The sequence below is a fragment of the Canis lupus genome, chromosome 10 (assembly GCF_048164855.1).
Source record: "Canis lupus baileyi chromosome 10, mCanLup2.hap1, whole genome shotgun sequence".
NCBI classification, from domain to species: Eukaryota; Metazoa; Chordata; class Mammalia; order Carnivora; family Canidae; genus Canis; species Canis lupus.
In genome coordinates this window covers 56,078,978-56,103,233 of record NC_132847.1, presented here as the reverse complement: position 1 = coordinate 56,103,233, position 24,256 = coordinate 56,078,978, and the positions used below count along the sequence as shown (strand labels likewise).

At 48.6% G+C, this 24,256-nt stretch overlaps 1 protein-coding gene and 1 long non-coding RNA gene across 3 annotated transcripts in view; one reads left to right on the top strand and one right to left on the bottom strand.

Annotated features, from left to right (window-relative positions):
* The window catches only part of SHB (SH2 domain containing adaptor protein B), a 139,351-nt gene that overhangs the window by 24,581 nt on the left and 90,514 nt on the right, over positions 1-24,256 (top strand). The window lies entirely within an intron of this gene.
* LOC140641712 (uncharacterized) lies at positions 13,771-20,072 on the bottom strand. Its single transcript, XR_012038309.1, has 3 exons — positions 19,272-20,072; positions 16,582-16,700; positions 13,771-13,901 (listed from the first exon to the last, which is right to left on the bottom strand). It is a non-coding gene; the product is annotated as an uncharacterized lncRNA (long non-coding RNA).

Here is a 24,256-nt window from a genome sequence, read left to right as displayed (position 1 = left end):
GCTGGCCACTCAGCTAAGTGATTTGGCCCCTCTGCCCCCAGAGACCACTTTTCCAGGGAGGATGCAACTCACGGTTTCCAGACTGAGAAATGCATGGTTAAGATGTCAGTCCCTGGAGTCTGAGTATGGAGAGCAGTTAACTTGTCCGTGAGGGTTGGTGGGGAGATTAGAGGTTCAGTTCCCTACATGGGTGCTGGGTGAGCCCCTTGGCACAGGCACAGTGGGGAATATAGAACAGGGCATTGTGGAGCAGGTGGAAAGAAACTAGGGGCAGGGCAGCAGACACAAGGCTTTCCACTGCATGGCAAGATGGTCAGGGTTCCAGGGGCATTGGATTTTTGTTTTTTTCAGGGGCATCAGATTGATTCTTGGAGGGGGATCTGGGCAGGCTCCTTTGAGGAGATGGGAGTAGGTTTCAGTCTGGCTCTGAAAAGTGGCTGGGGAAAGAATGAGAGTACTCCAGGCGGAGAGCATAGCTTGGCCCAAATCATAGAACTACAGGTGGGAAAGGTACAGGCTTGGAGCTCATAACGAGAACAGGTGGGAAGGATCCCTAGGTGGCTCAGCGGTTTAGTGCCTGCCTTCGGCCTAGGGTGTGATCCTGGAGACCCAGGATCGAGTCCCACATCGGGCTCCCTGCATGGAGCCTGCTTCTCCCTCTGCCTGTGTCTCCGCCTTTCTCTCTCTCTGTGTCTTCTCATGAATAAATAAATAAAATATTAAAAAAAAAAAGGGAGAGAGAACAGGTGGGGCTATGGGTGATCTGGCAGTGAGAGGCATTTGAGGGGCTCCAGGGGCCTGGCCAAAGTGGTGTGGTTCTATAACAGTGGTAATGGATCTAAGAGGCTCCTGGTTGGGCCTTTGTTACCATAGGGATGCAGGGAAAACTTAGGGCCCTGCCCATACTGGGAATTAACAGGAATTTGATTTCTAGGCTGGGCTGTGTCACCCCAGGAAAGCCCATGCTTGGCCAGGCTGGAAATGAGCCCCTGCTGTTCTGGCTGTGGCATCTGCTTCCTTGGGCTGGCCTTCGAAGAGCCTGTCACAGTGATTTCTGAGGGAAGCCAACAGATGGGCAAGTTGGAAATGCCTCTCCCACTGAGGCAGATCCCTTCTTACACTCCTAGCTGGAGTTGAAGCCAGGGGAGCACTGACCCCTCACGTGGGTGCTTTATAGTTTGCCCTGGGTCCTCACATTGGTATTGTCTCAGCTGCTCCAGGAGGCAGAGAGAGCGGGCCTTGTGGGTAGAGAAGAGAATTGCTGGAAATCACCCAAAATCAGGGAGCCCCCTGAGCAGGGCTGGGCCTCCCTACTCCCAACCCAGTATATTAGTCATCACACAACAGTCCCTAAGTAATTAAAGGGCATGTGCACAGTTTGGAGTTGAGGTTTGCAGTTAAATGACAACCAAAGATAATGGGTGATTTCCCTAATACGTACTAAGCTCCTACTTTGTGCCAGGTGCTGTGCTAAGCTCTTCTTTGCTTCATTCTGGCAACAACCCTCGTTGTAGGTGCTTTCATGATCCAGGCACAGGAGTGTAAGTAACTGGTGCAACACCCCAGCGCAGGACAGACATGGCATTTGTCCCACCGTTGGCCTGCTTTAACCCCGCACCCTGGTGTCTTTGTGAGGCCAGATGTGGGCATGATCCCCTCGTCTGCCTTGGCACTGATAGCATGCTTTATAATTAGAACAGACTGCAGCTCCTGCTAATGACTTCCTCATGAGATCCATACTCAGAAACTCGGGAGAAAATTGAAGAATGAGAAAGGAAATAGGTAGAGAATGAGGTTGTTTCCACTGAGGCCCAAAGCACTATTCATAAAACCTGTGTTTAAAAGCTTACTGTGGCTGGCTACAGTTTGGCAATCCACAGGTTCCTACCGTAACCATCTCCTCTGCAGTGCTTTGTGCATTCAGAGCCGGCCCCACCTACAACCCTGTTACGAAGGACAGCTGACATTACACGCCTCCAGTAGAAGTGCAACTGTGATCTGGTTACTTGGCTTCTCAGAATCTTTGGTGACTTCCTCCTGCCTTCTGGAATAAAGTTGAGTTGCTATAACCTGGCATTCAAGGGCCCATAGAAGGTGGTCCCTGTTTCCTTTTCCTGCTAGGCTGGAGAGCATCCTTCCCTAAACTCACTGAATTTTTACTTCTCTGCAGCTTTGCCCATGCCCATTCCTGAGGCTGGCATGGCCTGTCCCTCCCACCACCTCATCCTGCCTAGCAAACTCAGGTTCAGCTCAGATCCTGTCACTCAGCAAAACTCGGGCACAGTCTTTCTCTTCTGCTCCCCACCTGGGGGTATTGCCTTTGGGCCTTACTTGTGTCTGCCTGCCCCACCTCATGTGTAGTTGTGCAGTGTCATGACTTAGTCCCACTGCTGCACAGAGCTCCTTGCTGGGTGGTAGATTCATCCGTACATGTGCGTGATGGTGTGAAAGGCAGCTCAGGCCTCTAGAGCCCTTACAGGCAAAGGTAAAGTGATCAGTGAAAAGGGCTTTCTGGGTATCTGGTGAGAAGGGTCCATTTCTTAGTATGTAGAGAAAAAACAGAGCACCTGGTGGTGACTGCACTAAGGCCCTCCATCCTTGGCTGGAAGAAGTGAAGCTGTGGCACTTTAGCCTGGAGAAGAGAGGACTTAAACTAGGATAAATGTCCTAAGACTTCACCTGTTCTGGTCCCACCACCGAGTCTTCGAAGTTAACTTTCCTGTAAACATCTCTGGGGCAGGTGTCTTCTAGTTCAGCCCTGTTGCCTTTCCCCGTATGGCCGCATTCCCATGCCACACCCCACAAGTGCCCCGCATCCAGTGCATCACCCCTCATCCTGCTGAGCATGTTACCCCTGCACTTCAAAACATTGACATGTTCTTCATTTCCAGTAAAGCCCCAAAGCAGAGCCCTCAGAATCTACCCCAGACTCCATTTCGACAAGTCTTGGCTGTACACCCACCTGACATTATCACCTGGTTTCTTTACTGCTCTGTCCCTCACTTCCACCAGAACCCGGGAGAGAGAGCTGCCCACCCTCACCAGTGTGGAGCTCAGTGGCCAGGACAGCTTTGCAGGAGATTGCCTCATCTCCTTCAGTAGAGTGGTCTGAGCCCAGGCACTTGTCCCTTCTCTGCATCCCCTCCTCCACCTCACATATGCTAATTCACGTCTGAGGAGGCATCCTTCTGCAGCCTGGCTTCAGTGATAATGGCCTCATTGACCTTTGTGTGGCTTCACACACACAGTCTCATTTCCTCCCGACAGCCCTCAGGTGACCAGCGCTCTGTTCTCCCCATGAGGGCTGCTGAGATTTCCCCCCGGAGTCAGACACGCTGCCAGCCAGCAGCCCAGGCAGGACTACGAGCTAGCATTGCCCGGCTCTCTCTGCCTGTCTGAAATTCAGCCACTGTGTGCATTTCTCTGAGGGAACTGAGGTTCAGGGGAGGAACTGTGGGGGTAATTTGCGAATTTCTGAGGACAAATAACAAGTCTTGTCTTTTGGGAACAGTTTTATTGCGAGAATTGGGCTGCTCTCAACGCTGCTATCCGTGGCTCAGCTCTAAAGTGTGGCCTCAGAACCCCAACCAGCGATTCTGGCTTAAAATAAAACTATGGCCCAGGGATTTGTGGAGGGCAGAGCACCAGCTGCCAGACTTGTCAGGAGCCCCCTGGCGGAATTCCTCGGGCTCTCCCCTTTCCTTTCACTTGTAAGCCACCTTGGAGAGGGTTTGGCCTATCAGAACCGGGTCTCCCTGTGCACGGCCCCTGCCAGGGCTGGCTGTTGATGGCAGGCCCCAGTGAGGGGTCATCTCGGCCTTAAAGGTAGTTGAGCTTCCCTGAACTGCTTCTTACCCCAGAGTCGTTTCCGGGCAACTGCGGGTTGTGTGGTCAAATTAAAGAGGTTGTTCAGAAAGCCAGACTGGCATCTACAGGAAGTAGGGATTACAAGGGGACCATGTGGCTCTGTGACCTCTGCTCTGTAGATGGGGGAGGGCCCAGGGAGGGAGGGGCAGAGGGTTGTAAAATCAGAGTGCCTGAGCCAAGAAGCATGGAATCCATTCATTCACATACTGCTTTGCCACAAAATAGGATACAGTCTTTGGCCCTGGCTGTGACCCCTTTTCTTTGGATCTAGCAACCTTGAAATCTGCTGCAGCACAAACAGGCTAATGACAGAGTCATTGCCATACCGAAAGGAAGTCTTTTTTTTTTTTTAAGGTTTTATTTATGTATTCATGAGAGACACACAGAGAGAGAGAGGCAGAGACATAGGCAGAGAGAGAGGCAGAGACATAGGCAGAGAGAGAGAAGCCGGCTCCATGCAGGGAGCCTGATGTGGGACTCGATCCTGGGACTCCGGGATCATGCCCTGGGCTAAAGGAAGGCATTCAACTGCTGAGCCACCCAGGTGTCCCTTTACTGTAAGAAAGTCCTACTCTCAGCTTTCTCTTGGGCTTCTCATTCAAAGTGCACTTTTTTGTAAAAGAGCCCGTTTTATCAGTTATCTTCTGATTTAGATGCAAATGACAAATCAGAACAGAGTTTTGAATTTTTTTTAAGACTCCAGTCACCTGGTTTGGGGACCGTATCACAGGCATAAAGGCCTTACAGCAGCATTTGACAGAGCACATTATCTTAAGGATGCTTCTCATCATTCTAACAAGTTATCTACATTTTTCGAGGGAAGAAAACCATCTGTGGCAAACCCTTTCCTGCACAGTATTGTCCTGGGTTGTCACGCCCTCCTGCCAGCCCTGCCTGATAAGCTTCAAGAGTTTAGAAACCTGTTCTTCACAGCTGACAATCTGTCTCAAAAACTTCTATCTTCTCACTCCCTCTGGCTCTTCTCTAGCCTGCTACTGGTGCCTGTCTTTGTTCTCTCTTGGTCAGGCCCTTCCTCCCTGAGGCTTTATCTGCCTTTCTCCCCTCTTCTTGTCATCTTCCAGTCACCACCACCCATGGACCCTGCCCACTATCACTCTCTACACCCAGCTTCTCCTTGTCCCCAGGCAGGCCTGCTGTCTCCCTTCACTGTGTGACCTTGGGCAAGTTTCTTAATCTCTCTGAGCCAGTTTCCTCACTGGTAAAATTTATTTTTTCATTTACTGGGCACCTTTTTATGTGCTGGGCCCTGCATGAGACACAGGTACTGGAAAGCTGCATGGACATGGGCCCCACCTTGGAGCTCCAGTTTAGGAAGTTTATAATCATGGTGTGATGACTTCATGGATATTTGGGAAGAGTCAGAGACCTCTGACATGGAAAGAGTTGGTGACTGGGGCTCCTGGGTCCATTGCTTTTACAAGAAAAGGCCTGCCTCATGGCACTCTTAAAAGTCTGGTGATCCCTTCCAGCCTGCCTGTGTACCCACCCTGTTCTGTGGCTGCTGAACGCTGGCGTGCTTGGAATGCATGGGCGGGAGCACACATCTATGGGGGCACAGGGCGGGAGAGAGTGGGAGCCGGACAGCCAAGCCCAGACTGCAGAGTAAGCGAAGGATAAAATTCTGGGAGCTGTTTGGAGCTCTCCAAATGTGGTTTGACCTGATTTTTAAAAACTCTTATACAACTTGTCAGGACTAAGTGAAACTAACTTTAGGCAATGGGACAAGAGCCAGATTAAAAAAAAAAAAATCTTGTTAGAGTGTGACAGGATGTGAAATGTCACTTTTTGTCCCCTCACAGCTATTTGTGAACCTATGCCTCCCCCTGACTAGCCTGGATCTCCTGCAGGATCGCAGTAGTGTCTGATTCTGCTTCGTATCCCAGAGCCCAGCATGGGACTGCCCCCAAGTGTGGCCTAGGAGGCTGAGTGGAGGTACAGACAGAGCTAGGATAATACAGCTGAGCCCCAACCATTGCTAGGCGTATTGGTAGATTCACTGTGAAATCCTTTGAGCTGTCATCTGGGACAGAGCTGCTGACCTTGAGTCTTCACTCGGACTGTCCATCTTGGGCAAGTTACTCAGCCACCTTGCGCCTCAGTTTGTTCATCTGTAAAACAGGAACGATACAAGAACCCACTCCATAGGGTTGTTAGGAGTATTAAGGGAACCGAACAAAGCCCCGGGTAGCTATTACTGCAGTATATTACAGTAGTAATCCCTGCTGTCTTGATCCCCTCACTGTCCTATGGCTCCATGGAGAGGAAGGAGGGTCTGGGGCTTAGAGGCGCTCTGGCCACCCGCAGAGCTCCTGCAAGGTCAGGGATGCCTAAGTTTGCCCTGTCTGCCTGAGTGCATTTGCTCTGTAGACGTTGAGATCATCACTGCCAGTGGCTGCCCAGCGTCAGCCAAGCTCTTGCAACATTCCCCACGGCTCTGGGGGGTTCCTTGTGCCCAAGTCCTGTGTGGGCAGAACTCTGGGCAGGCGGCACGTTTTGGCAGGTCTTTAGTGGTGTCATTGGTAAAGAGTTTCCTGTGGCTGCACTTCTTAGGACTGAGGAAATACAGTTTTTACAGTCCTCTTTTGTTCCTCCCAGATGCCAATAAACTGTTTTTAAACTTTGGTTAAAATGCTGTTTCTCAAAAGAAAGGGAGGTGTTTTGGTAATTAGTATGAGGTCACTGACATTCAGTCTAGGGGGAGGCTAGGTCCCATGCATTAGAGTGGGTTGGGTGAATGTGGTTGGTATATTTTTCTAGGGTCTTCATTGTCCTGGAATGAGGGAGTATGAGCTAGAAGGCACCTGCATCTCAGACTCTGAGATGGGAGTGTGAGCCCATCTATGCATCTACTGTGGTGCAGGGCAACGCTCATGGGCTAGGAATCCTTGTCTCTTGACTCACTGTATGACCTTGAGCGAGTCACTTCCCCTGGGCTGGGTTTGTGAAATCCAATGGATTATTGTGAGATAATAGTGGGATTACAAGTGCCTCTCTTCTGCTAGAGAGATGATTCTAAGTCTTGGCTCCATGGTACAATCACCTGGGGGAGGTTTTAGAAAACGTAGATTCCAGGCCCTTTACCTCTGACCACTTAAAGTGGAATTCGGGGTGGAGCTCAAGCATTGCTATTTGTGAAAGCTCCCCAGGTAATTCTAATGTGCAGCCTGTTGAGAACTGTTGGACTAGACCAAAGGTGGGCAAACTGTGGCCCTTAGGCCAAGTCCTGCTGCTGTTTTTGTAAATAAAGTTTTATTGCCACACAGCCACACCCATTTATTTAGTTGTACCTATGGCTGCTTTTGCATTACAGTGGCAAGTGAGTTGAGTGGTTGCCATAGAGACTGCAAACCAAAATATTTACTATTTGGCTATGTATAGGAGAAATTTGGGGATCTCTCATATAAGACATCCCCCTCCTTGAGGACAGACACTGAGCTCTATTTGTTCTTGTGTCCCTGGAACCTAGCCTAGCAAGGGCATTGCTGAATGTGATTCTATGCTTCTCCCACAGTACCCAACCTAACACCTGCTGTTGGGAGGTCCTGTCTAGGCTTAGGCTGAACCCTTCCCTCCCCTGAGTAGCCAGGGTCCCCACCTTGGAGTGGAGCTATCTGGGGATGCTAAGCTCATCTTAGCTTAGCTGTGTCTCATCTTCATCTAAGATGGCCGTTTCTCCCAAGGCAGGCTTAGCTAACCTCCCACCCTCATGCGCTTTTGGGAAATAAGCCAGTTTTACTGTAGAGCAGCACCTTTGGGCCCTAAAACCGGGAAGTTTTGGGGGCTTCCTGTGGAAGTAAGAGAAATACACTTTTATAAGTTTGGACCAGCTCTTTCAACACTAGCTCTCAGATCCTGGGTCTCATGCTTTGGGGTTACACAGAAATCCTGGGAGGAACATGGAATTTCCAATGGCAGAGAATCTTAATCTAGGTCCTTTTGTTGGCTGAGTGCTCAACCGAGTTCTACCTGGAGATTTCTGTGCCTGGAAGCTCACTAGGTCTCAAAATATCCTGTTCTATTTTTTTAGATTTCTTTATTTTAGAGAAAGAGAGAGAGAGATACTGAGAGCACCTGCCAGGGCAGGAGCAGAGGGAGGGGAAGAGACCATCTCAAGCAGATTCCCAGCTAAATGTGGAGACTGACACAGGCTTGATCTCACGACCCTGGGATCGTGGCCCGAGCCAAAATCGAGAGTTGCCTCCCAGGCGCCCCAGGACATCCTGCTCTGTTTGGACCAGCTCTGTCTGATCAAACATTCTTCCTCAAGTTGAGTTGAAATCTTTTCCATCACCTCTACTGTGTGGTCCTCATTCTATCCTCTCCGACCCCAGAGAACACATCTCTGTCCTATTCTAGGGCTTAGCCACCCATCCTGCACTGTGCACACATGCCTCTTCATATTCTCTAAAATATAAGTGCTCCGTGGTCTATTCAACTATGTTCATGAGACATGGAGGCTGGGTTCTTTGTCATCCTGGTGGCAGTTCTTAATCTAAAATTGAGGGAGGGGACGCCTGGGTAGGTCAACAGATGAGTGTCTGCCTTCGACTCAGGGCGTGATCCTGGTGTCCTGGGATTGAATCCCACATCAGGCTCCTGCAGGGAACTTGCTTGTCCCTCTACCTGTATCTCTGCCTCTCTCTCTGTGTCTCTCATGAATGAATAAAAAAATAAATCTAAATAAATAGAGGGAGACAATGTTCCTCTCTAGTAGCAGAAGTTGACACAGCCCGTGGATAGGTTTGGCTTTTGGGAAGCTAGGTTGGACCATGTGACAGTATCACTTTAATTAAGACCCCAGACAGATGAGACCCCCTGGGCTCTTGCATACCCATGGCAAGTCATGGCATTATTTCTCCCTCCTGCCCACCTGCAGTTGGCTCTGTGGAGTGTCCATGTCCTTTTCAAAGGGCTTTGTCCTTTCTTGGCTTACCCCCAGGGTGTACCCACTCCTCTCACATGGCAGATGGGAAGTGTGGTCTTGAGAGAGCTTTGTGGGCCCTGACTTTATGGGTTTATCACTGGGCCAGGAATGAGGTTAATATTTTTAATGGTGAAGGGTGAACCCCATTATTACCCCAGCTCATTTAATCAATGGCAGAACCCGTTTTACTTGTTAGGTGCCCTTGGTATAGGGAGTTCATGAATGGGAATCCAATTTCTCTTTTAAAACCCAAGCTCCCTCTCCCCTTCTTAAATCTGGGAGGTAGTTCTGGGGAGGGTTGGTATTTTACAGAAAATTTTTCTTGGGTGGAAAAGGTAGCCTTTGAGGAGCCTCCCTGCCTTACTCACCATGCCAGTTCTCCCAGCCAAGGCTGCAGGGAAGATGGTGGGAGCTGTACAGCCTGCCCAAGCTGGTCCATGAGCCCAAGATGCCTGAGCTGTGACAGCTCCATGTATGGGGTCCAGGATGGATAGGGAGCTCAGGACCACCATCTGTTTAGACCTGTTGCCCACAGATTGGTTGGAGGATGGACATGACAGAAATGTGGGGAGATGGGAATATAGCCACACCACTTAGGTAGACCCAGTTCTGGTCAACTGGGGCATTGGTTTAAATGTTTCCAAGGAGTTCATTCTTTTTTGCAGTAGGTGGGGGTATTGAAAGGATCCTCCCCCGCCGGTCCCCCATCAGGTAGCCCACATCATCTGTGTTATCCCCTAGAAGTGGACACGATAGGACCCCCACAAAGATGATGGGGTGTTCACTTTTATCCCAGGAGTATTCCTGAACCCCCTCTCAGACACCATCACCACCACCACCTCTGGGCCGCAAGGGCACATAGTTGATTTCATGCTGGCTGCCCTGACCCCAAGCCTCCTCTCCTACCAGCAGGACACCTCCAGTTTCTCTGGTCTTCACTGTCTGTGTGGACACTTAGATTTTTCAAATCCAACTGGGCTTAACATTAATGAGATGAAAAATGAACCAACTCTACCATAAAATTCCCTCCCACTTTACAATGAGAAAAATGAGACTTACTTTACAGGCCTCCTTGAAAATAACAATAACTTAGTGCATGCTGAGCACTATCCAAGTATTCTTATTAATGAAGCAAGAGGTGAGGTCACGTTCACCTTCTAGCTCTCCTTCCCCTCCTATGCTGAGTGATGCTTCCATGTGCAAAGGTTTGGGGATGTGGGGAGAGAGGCCCTGGGGCCTCTCCACTGCCTCATTCCCTCTAATGTAAGGACTCTGCCTGTGTGCTGCTGTGCTATTTTTGGTGGTGGTTGTGGGGAGGAGGAGGAGGAGGAGGAGGTGGGATCTTTCTGGCAGGAAGAATGAGGCAGTAGGGGATGGAGGGAGGAAATTGCTGGAAGTGGAACACAGAGTTACAGGCTGCAGGCGGAAGCCGCTGCTTCCCCAGGTGTGGCCCAGGCAGGTTACAGGTGTGCTACAGTCATAGGGTGGCTGAGGAAGAGGAAGGGAGACTTCCAGCACCCAGCTGACTGAGGGAGTGTCAGGGGTGGCCCTTGCCCGAGGTTGGCACATCCGAGCCAAATTGGCAGAGCTTTCTCCTCTTCCTTTCAAACCTCTCTTCAGAGATTTCCTCCTGCTGTCGAGAAAGGAATCCAGGATATTAGAAACTCACGCAACAGGCCGTGGGTGGCATAGAAGAGCCAAAGTTTTGGAATGAGGCCTGCACTTCCTTATGTGCTCTGTGGCCTTAGAAAACTACTAAACCTCTCTGAGCTTTGATTTTGTCACCTGGACATGATGTAACTAACTAGCAAGATGAAATAAGACCATGTATGTGAAAGCACACAGTCAAGTGCCTGGCACATAATAGGTTCTTTATTCATTGTCAGCATCACCTCTGTAAGCCTCTTGCCAGTTCTAATCCTCTAAAATGCACAGGCTCTTGGAGGGGCTAGTCTGAGGTTCTTAGGACCCTTGTCTCCAGGAGTCATCCCTGTGAGTCATGTTGGCTTCAGCATGGCTCCACAGAGAGATATGTGAAGAAAGAAAACTGGTGGAGGGTTGGGATGTCTTGTGGCAGCTGTGCTATCAGCAAGGGGCTAGGCCTCCCAGATCACTTGATTAACACAGCAGCAGTGGATCAAAGTTTGCTCTTGAAATTGATAAGTCTGGGATTCAGTTCAAGATACCTTTGCCTCCCTTTAAGGATAGAACGTTTCCGGTAGTGGGTGATTTATGACATTCCATTCGGAAGGTAATTTTACCATGTGAACTAATAAATTAGGGCCAGTTTGTGCGTGATTCATGAGGCTGCTGTCAAGCACTGTGTTGGTGTTTCATAGAGACCAGTCCTCAGTGGTGGTCTAGAATGTACCTTTGGAGTGAGTGAGGAGAGAGGAGGGGGAGCAGGAAAAGCCAGCATCCTTAAGCCATAGATGCACATCAACCTAAAGGAGGCCTTGGCTTTTCAAAATAATGTTGGAAGGACTGAAATGCCCATGTATCCAGGGCTTTCCCTCAAAGCGTAGTAACCTCTACTGCAATTAGAAAAATGGAAAGTTACTTTTAGGGAGTTAGGGAGTTTTTTGTAAAGTTACATTCATTCCTTAAAGGATTGTGCTTTATTCTCCATTTCCTTTTTACTATTTATTGTTATTTTTCTTTCCTTTCAAAAATGTCATTGAGGACAGACCGTAGTTGGGTTTCTTTTAGTGTTGTGATCCTGTGTCTTTCCCCCTGCTTTTTTGGTAATTATAGTGGCCTGTGAAATCCAAAATTCTGGCCCCAGGGGTCACTCTACCCTTCCCATCTTTTTTTTTTTTTTTTTTTTTTTTAACCCTTCCCATCTTACAGATGGGGAAACTACGGTCCTGACAGGGAGTGTGACTTAGCCAGTGATGCCCAGGTGGAGAGAAGAAGGGATTAGAGTTTGGGCCTCAAGTTCCCCATGGAAACTTCTGGATATTGAAAGACCATTAGGATCAACAGCATAACTTGTGGGGCCCACCAGGGCATAATAATAATTATTAATAATAATTTCAAGGTGGCAACAGATCATGGAACCAAGAGCAGAGCCCCCATAGGACTGCAGAGGCCATGTGCCTCTGTTGCTGGCCCTGGGCACCACCATAAATGTCAAACTCCTGAAGTACTGGCATGTCCAGATAAGAACCTGTTGTACTAAGCCCCACAAATAGAGAGTTTTGGACTGGGTCTTTGAAACTCCCTGAAATCCCCTCTTGGAGCATCTGTCCTCTGCTCTCCCCCACCCTCCCCGTGGAAGCTTGAGGTCAAAGCAAAAAGCCCTGTGGAGGGGATTATAGAGGTGAGGCCTCGCATAAACCTACAGGAAGGACGCAAGGCAGGCAGTGTTTATCTGGGCTTTCTCTGTGGTTGCGCCTGCCAGTGTTTGCTCTGGTAACTCCGTATCCCCAGAGAGAGGTGTTGTGGCTCACTGAGGCCTGGCAGGTCTGGGGCTACCTGTCACAGGGTTAGGTGGGGCGGGTGTTCTCTCCCAGAGCAGCAAGCTGGGGAAGAAGAGCCTGGGCCAGGCAGATGACTGGATTGGTGTGAGTGACCAGGGTCCACAGCGCCCTGGCTGTCAGTGAGGGTACTGGCTGGACTTTGCTCAGTGGGTTATTTTTGCTTAAGGCAGACTGTGGCCCCTCTCTTTCTATGCCCACTGGCCGTGACCTCACAACACATCTGGGAAAAGCAAAATCAAGGTCCATTCTGTGCTGGAGCACGTGGGAATGTGGGCATTCATGTGCATGCAGGCCTAGGTGCAAGTGCACATGCTAGGCATGTATGTATACGTTCACTTCCGAATACTTCAGTGATGCTTATTACTTTTACTATATGCGTGGTTCTAAGCGTTTGACAAATACTGGAACAATTCTCATAGTGACCTCATAAGGGAAATCTTAGTATTATTCAAACTTTATCAATGAGGGAAACTAAGGACAGAGAGGTCAAGTAAGTCACATGGCTTGCCTCAGGTCATACAAGCCAGGAAGTGGCTAAGCCAAGAAGTATACAAGTGCTTAGGTAAAAATGTGCTTGTTTATAGTGCCCTACCGTGAGAGACTCCTTACGTGCATGGACACTGGGCTTCCCAGCAGAGAGAAATGGCCCAACAGACTGTCCCTGGATTCATTAACTCACTGACTCATCCAGCATTTGCTTGTACCCCTTTATGCTGTGAATAGACATGGCGGGGGGCGGTGGTGGAGATGAACAGAACCAATCAGACCGCCCTGGTGTTGAAAGCTTCAGGCGCTGTGGCAGCATTGTGGGGTTTTCAGGGCAAAGGCCACAGTGGTCTGAAATCATCACATGTTTACAAATTAGGCATCTCTGTGTAGGATACAGCAAGGGGGTTGGTACCATGGAGGCAAGGCTTTTGAGGCCATAGTGTGACTGTGGAACAGTGTTCCCTGAGCCTGAAAGCTCAGTGGTCCTGTGTGTCTACTAGTCCATTCCCTGGGTTAGAGGGCTTGATCAGAGAAGCCTTGTGGACCAGCAGGTGACAGGGAGGGAGGGAGCCAGTGTGCACAGCCATGGGCGCTGTGCTTTACTTAATTTCCTTCCAGTCCTTTTTCTAGGCACAGAAACACATTTCTCATTCTTACCCCTCCCCCTTTTTTAGTGTTACATTTTAAAAAAATGGAATCCTCCTAAAAGTACTCTTTTGAAGGGCACCTGGGTGGCTCTGACTCTTGATTTTGAGTCAGGTCATTATCTCAGGGTCATGAGATTGAGCTCCCATGGGGAGCTCTTAGCTCCGCACTTAGCACAGAGTCAGTTTGGGATTCTCTCTCCCTCTGCCCCTCCCCCCACTCCAGGTGTACTCTCAGTAAATAAAGTAAGTAAAATCTTTTTTTAAAAAAGGTACTCTTTTGAAACCTGATTTTTGTCAATTGCTGAGATGCCAAAAAGCATTTTTTTAATCCATAAAGATTCCATAACCTCTTTTCTTGCTGCACAGTGGATATCCTCAGGTAACTCACCTGGATGAGTATTACTCATGGGTATTACTAGGTCGGAGTTTTCTCTCTTCTGCACTTCTGGTTGTGCCTTGAGCCAGAGATGTCTGAAAAAGGAGGAAATTCATTTAAAAAAAAAAAAAGATTTTATTTATTCATGAGAGACATAGAGGCAGAGGGAGAAGGAGGCTCCATGCAGGGAGCCCAATGTGGGACTCGAACCCGGAACTCCAGGATCACGCCCTGGGCCCAAGGGAGGTGCTCAGCCACTGAGCCACCCAGGCATCCCTGGGAGATTCCTTTTTTAGATTGTTAGGAAAGGTGTCCACGGAGGCCACTTGCTTCTCTGTCCAAAGGGTCGTAAGCCGGCATGGGTTGCCAACATCCCCGGCTGTGGGGTGAGAAGGGGGATGCTGTAATGCTTTGATGCAACACTAGCCAGTCTTGAGCTGTGGCCTGTCCACACACAGGCTCACTGTGGTGCCGTCTGCCCCGCAATGCCCTCTCAGATACTCATATGGTACATCAGCCTGCTCATTGGGACCATAGCTCTGGGCTCTCCCTGAACCTGCCATGCCACTATTTGGTCCCTCAAAATTGGTTTTGTCCAGATGCTTCTTCAGGGAGCTTCCTGCTTGATCCTCTGGCCCGGGAGAAAATGACCGATAGTACTTCATCTAGGGAGGCTCCCTGCACTGGGGAAGGTGGCTTCTGGGGATGGCCTGATTCCTAGATTCTGTACAGTCCCCATTGCATTTGCAAAGCCATTATCTGCTGGAAATCCCAGGAAGGGGATGAGACAGGGAGATCCTTCTTCCCATTTCACAGATGGGAAACTGAATTTCAGAGGAGACCAGTGAGCTGGGCAAGTCCAGGGCACAGGAGCCCAGGTTGATCTGACTGGCTCTCCTATTACTTCACTTAGGTAAACTTGCCAGGTGGGACTTGTGAGTTCACCTCTCTCTCTCTCTCTCTCCCTCTCTCTGAGGCCCTTCCCAGCCCTAGGCAGCTGATGCTGTCAGGCCCCATAGAGTCCCTCCTGCCCCACCAGTCTGACCTTCTACAGCTGGCTTGAACCCAGATCTGCCCCAGGGCTTCATGCAGTAAGTACCTGGGATGGCAATAGCCACCCTTCCTGAATGAACACATGAGAGAGGCCAAGGGCAGGGACCCACAACCAAACTTCAGTGGTGATTCCAGGAGTTAGCTGCTGTCTGCCCCCCGCCCCCCCCCCAGCTCCTTTGCCCTTGGTAAAGTAATTTCTCATGGGTGCGTTGTGCATGATTTCCCAGTTTCCCTGTTGGATGAAGGTTGCTCTCCTTGGTACCTGGTTTGATTACCCAACTTTTCTACTGCCTTCCCTTCCCTGGCTCGTTTCCACACCACTCATAAGTTTTAAGCCCCAAATAAAGGGCTTACACCTGAATCCTGGCTTCCATGCCTGTGTCTGGGGGAACTCAAACTAAAGTATATGTGGTTGGTGGCATCTCAAAGATGAGAATAGCATCCTTTCCATATTTTCCAGTGCCTCTAACCCTTGCCAACAGTGTGCCAGCCATTGTGTTATCCTTTGGTCCATTGACTCAGTTTCCTCCTACCTCAGGAGGAAGATGTTCTCCCAGTGAAGATGGGTGAACTCCGTCTCAGAAAAGGTGGGAAACATGCCCAGAGCCCTACAGCTGGTGAGAAGCCAGGAAGCCCTGAAGCTCTGACCTCTGAAACCAGTACCACTCCTAACATCCCTGCCTACCCTGGCTCCTACCCAGCACACCTTGTAGAGCCCCACTGCATGCTGGAGCTGACTATAGTATAGAGGGAACCAGCTCCAGAACCTGCCTCTAGGTTTGGTGAAGCAGACAGGTGTCCACATAGCTGCAATTCAGGACAGGGTGCGAAGGGACCTCACCCGTGCACTTATTATTCCTCTGCCTGCCACATGCTGGCTGAGTTGCTCCTGCCCTTTCCAGGGAAGGGAACTGATTAACATTCCACTCCCTCAGAAGACTGGAAGCTCTGTGAGGCAGGGGAACAGGCCTGCCTTTGCTCCTTGCCGCATCCCAGCTCAGAGCCCATTACCTGGCATGTTGTGAGGATGGGATGCACATGGCTGAATAAGCCACTGACACTGTTACAGACAGGTGTGTTGTTACAAAGCTCTGTCCCCGGTAATTCCCCTTGTACATTGGAAAGTGCTGAGTACATATGAGAAGTGCTTTGGAGTTCAGGGACAGTTTCTTAGCCTAGAGGTCTGCACGTGAGAAAGAGTTAATTGAAGCTTGGTTGCTTGAGGACTTGAGAAGATGGCACCATTTAAAAAAAGTGAATCACTGTTTATTGAGTACCCACCATTAAGCGGAATATAATTGGGAACCCTCAAATGCGGTGGTGGTAATTATGGCCGATGCTGCGTGTCCTCAATAAAAAGGCAGTAACTCTTGGGGGAGGGCAGCTGTTTAGTGCTGCTTATGTTTCAAAGATGCTCCAACCTGCTTTGCTGTTAGAAACGTGAATGCATCATCCTAGTGGGACTCATTCAAAGAACAGTGCTCCTTCACTTGGTTTGGATCCTGGGCTACTGTCACCAATCACATGGGCTGTATCTGGTTGGAGCCCCTTCTCCCCTTAAGGTCATCTCTGGGCACAGAAATCACATGGGTTGGAGAGACCCCATCACCCAGGCACTCTTGCTCATCTCCATGGCCTGCATGGAGAGGCCTGGCTTTTAAAGGTACCATAGCCCTCAACAAGGCCTTTGGCTTCTAGGCTCCGCTGTTTTGTTTTACATACTTTTCCTGTGAGAACACTGGAGAAGTTGTTCTTATTGTACAGAGTCTTCTATTACCGTGAGAAAGCCTCACGGGCATTCCCAATCCTTTCTTGGGAAGGGAGCGGCAGAAGGGCCGGGCCTGCCAGGAGAAGAAAAATGACTTGAGTTCAGTTGTTCAAAACCCATTTTGGAAGCAGGCAGGCTGTATATGTGTGTGTGTGTGTGTGTGTGTGTGTGTGTGTGTATTATAATATATATATATATTATATATAATATATATATATATAACCAAATGACAGGTTCTCCTGTGATTGGGATTTGCTGGGAGTTCGGTTTTGTCACCCCAATGACTCATTATCTTTCTGGATATCCAGACAACCTCCACAAGCCCCATCCCCACTCTAGGCCTCAGTTGCTTCCCCCTGTAAGACGAAGGAATCCATCAGGCCAGATGATGGGTTGAGGTGATGATGGTCACACCTGACATGTCTTGAGTGCTTGCTGTGTGCTGGGCCCTTTCTAAGTACATCACTTAGTATTGGTTCATTTTGACAAGACAGCTGAGGCACAGAGTGGTTTAAAGGCCTTTTGGGGCCATCCTGTGTCTCTGCTCCAAGTGATAATTCTCCTACCCTTCCAGCCCTGAGTGTCCTACAAAGAAGAAAAGCCTGATCTTGATCTTACCCTTCTTCTTTTTTTTTTTTTTTAATTTAAGATTTTATTTTAAAATCTTAGAGTACAAGCCAAAGTCACATGCTTAACCAGCTGAGCCAGCCAGCCTCCCTGATCTTACCCTTCTTGATTCAGGGCTGGTCTGAGAGCATTTTCTATGCAGTGACCCCAAACCCACGGGAGGAACACTTAGCCCACTTGAGCAAGAAGTTTTCAAGAAAGGACTGTCTGGGAAGCTGAATGGAAGTTGATGGGTTTGTTGGAGGGCTGAGGAGTGCTGAGCCAAAACCCTGGGAGTGAATGATATGGGTGGCGGTCCTCATTAAGACACAGTAAGGGGCTTTTCCTGAGGGCAAGGGGAGCGATTGTGCAAATTTACAATCTTAGGAATGATTTTTTAAATTGATTTATTTTTAAAAAGATTTTATTAATTTATTCACAAGAGACAGAGAGAGATAGAGACCTAGGAAGAGAGAGGAGAAGCAGGCTTCATGCAGGGAGCCCGATCAATCCCAGGACTCCAGGATCACGGCCCTAGCTGAAAGCAGATGCTCAACCACTGAGCCACCCAGGCATTCCTGATTTATTTCTTATTTTTTAAAGATTTTATATATTTATTCATGAGAGACAGAGAGAGGCAGAGACACAGGCAGAGGGAGAAGCAGGCTCCATGCAGGAAGCCTGATGTGGGACTCGATCCCGGTGCCCCGGGAGCACACACTGGGCTGAGGGCAGGCTCTAAACCACTGAGCCACCCAGGCTGCCCTGATTTATTTTTTTAAATAATTTCTATACCTAACATGGGGCAGGACTCCAAGATCAAGAGTCCTATGTTCTTCTGGCTGAGCCAGCCAGGTGCCCCATGTTAGGAATGATTTTAAGAGAAAAATTAGATAGCCATATAGGTACTTGAGAAACAGCGTGGACCTGGGTGTTAGAAAACATTGAATTACCTGTTTCTGGCATTGACCTTTGCCACCCGCCCACCCAGGGCCTCTTTCTCTCCAGTGAATTCATGCTTTTCAGACTGTAGGCAGTGTGACACATGTTGGGACTCCATGTGAGATTTCCTTTACACAATTACACACATAAAAGTTTGAAACCTACTGGACTACATTATCTCCCAGGGCTCTTTTGCTCTGACATCATGACTGTAGACCCATGTGCTTCTGTCCTCAGGAGGGATGCACTGAATTCTGGCTCTAGCTTAGCTGAGATCAATTAAGAAATTCTAGGACTGAGCTATTTTTGAGTTCAAAATAAAACCTTCTACTGCTTGAGAGATGTTTAGAAGCTAGTCCCTACCACTTAACAGCAAGCTTCTGAAGTAAACAGGGCTGGGCTGGGTTCCACTCCAGCAGCCTCCCACCCAGGACCCAGAGCCTTCTCCACAGAGTTAAATGGAGAGAGGGTAAGGTGTGTGTGTGTGTGTGTGTGTGTGTGTGTGTGTGTGAGAGAGAGAGAGAGAGAGAGAGAGAGAGACTGTGTGAGGGAGGGAAGGAGAGGGGCTGAGCAAGCAGGGCCTAAGAGGAGCTGACAGAGGCTGTAATTTGAAATGCGTTTTTCCTAACAAGTTGAAGCCTGTAGGTGTCTAGGCAAGCGGCTGTGGCCGTGGGAGGGGCAGGACTGGAAAGACCAGTGGAGACCACTTGAAACACCCCTTGCCTCCTGACATGGGGGGGGGGGGGGGGCAGGTAACTGGCTGATCTTTAAAGAAGCATACACAATAGAGCACCCAATAGGTCTTAGCAAAGAAATGAATGGTACCTGCCAGGGGAAGACTATCCCAAATAGCTGAATTATGAAGTCATGAACTCCCCACCACAGGAAGCACTTGACCTCCATGCATGAAAGACAGAGTTTAGAACTTTGAGGTAACTTTGCATGGCTGAATCAGACCTCAGAAGAAGGAGAGGAAATCAGTCCTAGGTCAGTGTGGAAAAGCGCCCTCCCCCTCAACCCCACCATCTGATTTCCAGGAGTTGTGCTGAATACATGAATGTAGCTAATTAAATCTTCCCCAGATTAATTTCCTTACCACGTCAGAAATGATTTATTGGTATGCTTGTAAGGAGAATTGGTCTATGATGGTCAAAACCAGGAACAGGGAGAGGCAAGCAGGTGGTGCTTGCTCGTATTTCCACTTAGGGCACTCCCACAAGCACGTGTGTGTTACAGCCTGGTTCTCTGGACTACTCGGAGCCCTGGAGCACACTGTTGTCTCCCAGCACACAGGTAGGGTAGCCCTGAGGATCCCAAGAAGTTCTCTTCTTCTTAGGTGCACCTGACCAGAAGGTACACTTTTCCCAAAGCGTAAAAGGGGAGTAAAGGTTTGCTCACAAGCATTTTTCTTTTTGTGGTTGAGCGCAGTGACAACTATTGACATGATTTAAATGCAGCCAGTTTCCTCTGTCACCACTGGGACTTCTTCTCGGGTCTTTTGTTTTGTCTTCTTTACTAAATTTCCGCGTCTTGTGGGCAGAGCCTCTCCTCAGTCCTTAGCTCCATTCTGGGCACCCAGCAGGTGCCACCGTAGCCTTTTCTTTATAAACTGTTAACACATTTGCAAATCATCTGAGCATTTGCTCCTCACAGCATTCATGTGAAACTGAGATGGCAGACAGTCTGTTCCATTGCACAGGTTAATTGGGTAAATTGCTGAAACTGAGACATAAAGCAGGTTGCCCAGAGTTACCTGAGTTTAGATGTCTTTTCTCACTGAGCTTGCTTCTATATAGTTTCTGGGTCTCTACAGAACATCTACATCCACTGGACAGCCTACTGGTCTTATAAAGTACTCTCCAAACCCCCAGAACCCTGTTTCTTTAGTTATCTCTCTGTTGGCATGGCAACAGAGCCTCCATCATGGGGACAATATGCCCCCAGGGCCTGTGTCATGGTGGATCTCAAAGGAGGACCAGGACTCCAATCTAGTCCCCTAATGGGGGACACAGGAACGGGGCCTTCTGGCTGCTGCCACCTCATGCCCTGCATGCTGTCTGATCACCTTCAAGGAGCCCTCTCGGCCTCCAGAGTGAGAGAAAGGGCCAGGTTGCCTTGAGTGCTGTGTGACTGTAAGCCCTAGCAGATCACTTCAGGCAGCTCTTTCCCGTGCCCCCACACTCCCCACACAAATGGCAGGCCAGTCACACACCACAGTGTATTTTCAGTGGGGCAAATGATGTGTATTGAATCATGATAGAGTCAGCACCCACAGCCCCTATAAGGCATAGAGAGCACATCTTGTCTTAGCTGTTCTTGGGGGGCTTGGTCTTAACATAGTGTTCCTGACCTTTCTGAAATGTGCCCTCACTTTGCAGGCATACATAAACGTGGTGGAGAGAGCCACAACTTCGTCAGATTTCTGAAGAGATCTGGGTGCCCCAAACTGTTAAGAAAAATAATATAAGGTCTTAATGGCAAATTGATGAGGAAATGGTCTATCTGGAACCATGTAGAGCATTCCCAGGTGTGTTCGTATGCAGTTTGCTTTGGGGTAGAGCAGAAGTCATGGGCCTGCAAAGGACCTAGGACCTCATAGGGTGCTGCCCCTCACTTCCCTGGGAGAGGAAAACAGCACATCATGGGGGAGACTTACCTTGCCTCATCCAACAGGTGGTTGGGGCAGCTCGATGCTGCCAGTTCCCACAAGCAGCAGAGCACTTGGAAGTGACCCTGTGGCCCAGAGGATATACCCGTGGGTAGTGGGAACAGTGCAGGTCACCCATTCCTGGAAACTGGCAACTATTCCTCTGCTCTTGTCATCTTTTTTTTCTTTTTAGCAAGGTTGGAGTGATTTTATAAGGGATGCTCCTTGCATTTCAGCAGTGACTGCTCTCCACCATCCTATCAGCCCTTACTGGGCCTGTGTGATCTTTCTGGAGAGTTTGCTGAGAGCCAGGGAGACCTGGCCCAAAGGGGTCTGTGCCTCAGAACAGAGAGCCTCACACATCCTCATGGCCAAGACTATCATCAGGCCTGGGCTCCCCTCCTGAGGTGGGGCAGGGTAGGGCAGGGCAGGGTTTTTCCTGGTAACCCTCTCCCCCCTGCCCAGGCTGTGTTGCTTAATGTGGGGCCAGCCCTCAGAATTGCACAGGGAATGCCATTACCTCCACGTCTTAGATTCTGGAGATGGACCAAGGCATGTTGGGTCATCTCTCACTCCACTTAATCCCCAGGGAAGAAAGCAAGCAAAAGCTGCATTTAACATCAACTTCTTGCTTCAGTTTAGTGAACACAGCAGAGAAATACCTGGGGAAAGTGAAATTCCAGAGTGGTATCTGGAGGTTTAGCTGTAGATTGGTGGGGGAGGGTGCTGGCTCTCACTTAAAGCTTCTCAAACTTTCCTGGTAAGAATGATCTGGGTTACTTATTAAATAATACAGATTATTGGGGCTCAGAATCTGTTTTTTTAACAAGCATTCCAGGCCATTCCTATCTTCAGGCAAGTTTGGGAAACAGTTTATCTACTGCACCAAAAATAGCCAATGAAGAGGCTTAACTTTTTTAGAAGTTATGTTTTGCATGTAATACATTAATAAATTTTCCTTATTTGAAAAATGTGTTAACATTACATACAAGTCTCCTTTGATTTCCTCTAACCACCCGGTCTCAGTCCTTCCCTCCTCATTCCAGAGGAGATATCTGCTTAAAGTTTATATCTTCCTAGGGACGTCTGCCTGGCTCACTGAATTGGTAGAGCATGCAACTCTTGATCCCTTGGGGTTTTGAGCTCAAGCCCCATGTTGAATGTAAAGATGACTTTAAGAAAGAAAACCTTTAAAAAAATTTTTTAAAAATAAAGTTTATGTGTCCCTAGACCTTTTCTTTGCATTAAATAAAGGTTTCTGTTTTATTTTTCATAAATATGTATCATGTTGTGTTTATCATTACACAGCCTGCTTTCTTTCCATTTAAAGCTGTGTCATGGAGATCTATGTGAGTGCCTATAGAGCAACTGCTTTTTTTTTTTTTAATCTGCTGCATATTTCATAGTGTAGAGCTAGCATGGTTTATTTAGCAATTCCCCTATTGATGGATATAGCAGGTGCTTACAGTTTCTTATTATTATGTGCTCCAGTGAGCATTCTTGCCTGTCACCTTGTGCACATTTGGGAATAAATACTGAGCAGTGAAATTGCTGGGTCAAGTTATGTGCATTTTTTGATTTTCATGGGTTTTGCCAAAAGCTGTCCTTTAGAGTGACTCTGCCAATTTACCTTTCTATTGAGAGCATGTGGTGAGGACCTGGTTCTCCCCACACGTGCAGCTGTCTCACAAAAGTGTATGGCCATGTGTGGTCAAGTGGCAACACCCATCTTCCTCAAGTGCTTCCCTTTGGGCGTGAACAGGAAGACGACTTCCTATCACAAAGCTAAATTCCCGAGATAAAAACACCCAGGCCCCATATTACTGGGAGGGACCAGTTTCATAGAGCAGTATGTGCAAACCAGAAAGGAGGCATGTGGAGCCAACTCCCCAGTCTGCAGCTAGCTCACAGAGCCTTGTCAGAAAGGCAGCAAACATGGTGGCATTCTAGAACCCTCTGGGCTGCCATGGGCCATTACAAAACAAGAGTTTGGAGCAGGTATCTCAAGGACCCCCAGTTTCACGGCTTTATAAGCTGACCAGGCTGACCCAAGGTGTCCAGTTTTGTTTGAAAGCAAGAAAAGCCTTGCCTAGGGTTTAGCCATAACTCTTCCTTTTTCAGAAATGGACCAGCACACCTATCCCAGGAAGCCAAAAAAGCAAACATGACCCACTAGTTTGATGGGCTTTAACAGCCTGCTTTTACTGCTGCCCAGTTCCATAGTGGAGGTGGTGAGATCAGTGGCCTGGGACCCATCTCAGCCCTGTGCCTGTCCTGTGGGACCATGAGCAGGCCACATGAAAGGGTCTGATGCCTATGGGTCTTTGCCAATCCAAGTTCGAAATCAAGGAAAGCTTCTCTTGCGCCCATGCCCACGTGGCCTGACCCTCAGAGAAGTCCTGACTGGCTTCCTTTTGGTTGAATTGTTCAATTAGATTTTAGGGCATTTTAAAGCAAAGCAGAGTGAGCCCCAGCAGGAATCTAAGCCCTTATCTGGGGAAACTCATTCCCTTTCTTTTAACTCAGAAAATCAGCAGCCTTCATTCCAGCCCCCTGCCAGCCCCCCTGACTTGCAGTGAGTCCTGGGCAGCTTGGACAGCAGTCACATTGCTTGTGGATGGGGCCTGTGGCAAGTCAGTCAGCGCTCTGGTTAACTGCCTGCTCAAGTCTCTAGCACCTGGTTAAACTTTTACTCTAAAAACCAGGACATGATTTTGCGAAAGGTCAAACAGCTCAATGAGTGTTTGCCAAGTTTCAGGTTGCTCAAACCTCAAATTCCCTCCCCTTTACCAACCTCACTTTGAAGTTGAAAAGCAAATTGATTAAATATACATTTTAGGAACCTTCCGATTTGCTTCTTAAACTAACAGAATTGTAAACTTTTTTTTTTAATGGAAGGATTTTCAACTGTCAGCAGGTATAACTGGAACCATATGTCAGCAGGGACCAGGGGCTTTTCCTGGTTTTAGGATTTGTAAATTCTTATTGAAACGGAAGTAAGCAAGGCAGGCAGCTGGGGGCCCCCTTGACAACCTGAGCTCAGACCTCGTTTTAATTAGAAAATACAGATAGTGTCTGCTGAACCGAAGGCCTCCCAGAGCTCCTGTCCCAGGGCGAACAAAGATTTGGTTTATATCCTGCAAGCCTTCCCTCTTTGCAAATTACAGAGCACTTCCGAGAGGAGCTGGAATGTTGATTTCTAGATTATGGATACTGCAGCCTACTCCCTCCTCTGTCCTCTTCCTCAGCTAATCCTCCCCCCCCCAAATAATTTGCTTTTCTTGGGGAAATATTTGCTCCCTTCCTAGTGCAGATGGAGGATGTTCATGTTGGAAAGAGACAGTAAGGAAGGCCAGGATGAGAAATGAGAATAGATGGCATCTCCAGTGGGCTTGTCATTTTCTCCATTTGGACTTCTAGTCCCTTGAACTCTG